This window comes from Nanorana parkeri, unplaced genomic scaffold (genome assembly GCF_000935625.1).
Source record: "Nanorana parkeri isolate BGI_ZX_2015 unplaced genomic scaffold, ASM93562v1 scaffold1017, whole genome shotgun sequence".
NCBI lineage: Eukaryota > Metazoa > Chordata > Amphibia > Anura > Dicroglossidae > Nanorana > Nanorana parkeri.
This window is the reverse complement of record NW_017307285.1, coordinates 184,047-187,029: the sequence shown is the minus strand read 5'-3', so window position 1 is coordinate 187,029 and position 2,983 is coordinate 184,047.

Here is a 2,983-nt window from a genome sequence, read left to right as displayed (position 1 = left end):
ATCGATGGCAGAATTTTAAAGTATCTCCATTTAGGGCCAACAACATAACATATCTTATTAGTAATGGCCCATGGAGCAAATGGCCCCCAACCCATTCCTCCCCTGCATAATACAAAGTTCAACTATCTTTATACTGGGTTGCTTTCATGTGTCGCCCCCTTTACTATCCGCACATCCCGAACTATTCTTGTTCTACTAGGACTAACAAGCTCCAAAATTCTGAAGACAAAATAATAATTCTCACTCATCATAATAATAACTTGTTCACAGCGGAATTGGCTATCCTCTTGAATTATCTTTCTAGTAGCCAACCGCAGCAGTCTTCTCTCATTGTTCTGCATCCCTTAAACTACTGCTGTTATTGAGTAGCCTTCAGTCATTCATATGGATACATGGAACAAGAATGATGTGCTTCAAGGCGTGTCATAAGTTCCCCCACAGGTGGAGTGCCTGGTACTCCTCAGGCAATCTGAGGGCAGATCAGATTGGGCTGCTGGTAGTGGTTATGGGATCAATGGGACAAGTGTGTGCAGGCTCCTTTTGTTACCTCCTGTAAAGTTAACTTGCCACTTTGTCTAGCATATGCAAAGTACTGGTCCACTTTAACGGATTGTGTTTGTCTCATTCCTATAGATGTTATAATAGTTAAATAAAAACCAGCCAGCATATCTTTCTGTGTGTAAGGCGAACACAAACTGCTGTGAAGAATTGATCAGGCTGAGTTTTTTATTTCAAGAACCCAGATATTCTGTAAATCTAAGAGAAGAAAACAAAGTAAAAAAATCAATTAGAATTGCTTGCCAGTAAACCACTTTAATTATTTAATGGCAATGTTACCTTTATGATATTGCATAATGCACTGATCCATGTACATTAATAATCCTGCTGGCAGCAGAACCATGATCTGTTTCAACCCCATGCCTTTTTTTCTGGCATCAACAAAGTACTGCAGTGCCTGTTGATGCAATATCTCCTCTAAAACAGCCACTAAGCTGCTACCTGAGCACCAGTCCAAGCCGACAGTATGAACAGTTTTGGTTCAGCCTTGCTATATACTACATATAGTACAAATAATAGCAGCAAAAAGTTACAAAAAGAGAACAAGCTGGAAAATTAAGCAAACCACCTACTGCACTTTGCTTTTGGTGTAGAAGACTGATGGCAAAATGTAAAGGTTATAAAATCCTTTTCTAATTTTTTCTGAATAATAGATGATCGACTTGAATACTGTCTTTTATTATATATATCAGTGTTTTGATGGAGATTGCACATTTTAATTGATTTGTGTCACATTTGTTCATGATCTTATTTCTTCTATAGATTTACAGATGTTTACTTTAGTGACTATCTGTTTGGCAGCCACTGCAAAGAGCATGCTTGCTGAACAACTTTAGTGATAAGATCAAAGATTGGATAAGCTGTTTAGAGGTTGTATGAAAGCTGAGGTATAGGAGAAATTTCTTGTTGTTATAGCAACCAATCAGCTTCCAAGCAAGGACCTTTATTATATCATCACCTTGAGATAATCTAATGTTCAGTGATCACTATGTCCATTATGCATGAGTCAACCATGCTTAAATAAATGGCATAGGTCTGTATGAATAAAGATGGCAGGCACATAGGTAAAAAAGTGTATTAAAGTAAGTTTTGCGTATAAGTTGGTGAGAGTATAGAGAGAGAGTGGAGGGCCCTAAGTGCCTGGAGATCTACTGGAGAAGAGGTTAGACACAGGTCAGTGCAAGTGGGAAAGCAAAGGAGGGCATAGACTGGTAATTGTAGTCTTAGAGGGCATTTTGGACTAGAGCTAGTACAAAAGGGTGGTGATGTACTGGACCTGTTTGAACATTATTAGCTAGTTGCCAATCAAAGTCTTTACAATGGTACAACAGGTGCTCAAAGAGTTTTTCCTAATGTTATCTACCATTTAAGCTTCCTAACAAAATACAAGATTGCCTGGCCCCATGGCTTTGTTTCCTGCAGGTTTAAAGCAGCTTGTATTTCTGTTTATCTTTTGCCGTGAGGTCATTGGTTATTGGTGACATACTGTTTCAGACCATCAGAAGTCTATCAACTTTTATGTCTGGACCAGAGCAAATTTATTCACAATGCAACCTAGGTAGGAGCCTGGTGGATGTCTAAGGGGCCAACTACAACCTTTATGCTTTTGTAGGCAGTTGAGTACAGACAATGCAAATGGGACAGCTATGTGCCTGTTAAATTCCTTATTAATGTCAATAAAATTGGTGGGGTAGCTCAAAGCTGCTACCTTGCCTAGGGCTCCATTCTGCTTTACTCTATCTCCAATACTGTCCAACAGGCAGTAGACCAATAGATCTGGCTATTGCTACTGCTCCGCTATTGTTACTATGGAATGAATGGTTATTTGCCATGAACAAGGCCAGAGCTGCAGACTGTCTTATTCAGGTATTTGGCGTGGTAGCAGATTGGCTTTTGAGAATCCCTCTCAAATCTTTATCACAGACTGAACGACAGAGAGGGTGTAGAGACACAATACCGGAACTGGTGTCTATCATTGACACCATTCCAATGCGGCGTTGGTTAAAACAGGATTGGGAGGAAGAATTGGAATATGTTGTTTTAGATTATCAAAAATAATACTTTTGGTTGGGGTTACCAAATCTGTAAATTACAACACTGTCTGTCTCTTGGTCTATGATAGTTTTTATTGGCATTAATAAATCATGAACCAATTTGTTCTGTTAAAATAACCACGGTGAATTGTTATTGATATGGGATAGGTAGTAGTTCATGCTGTACATACTAACGCACAGAGCTAGCTAATGGTTCCTTCAGTGACATATATTTACCTGGACGTACTTAGCACTGCATTGGTCATGTAATTTAAGAACGAAAATTATTTACCATGTTGAAATATTGTGCTTACAAAAATCATTGCTTTTGTTTACAATACCCATCTTGTTATGTCCAAGATAGGACATCTTTCTTTTTAAATGGCAACTCC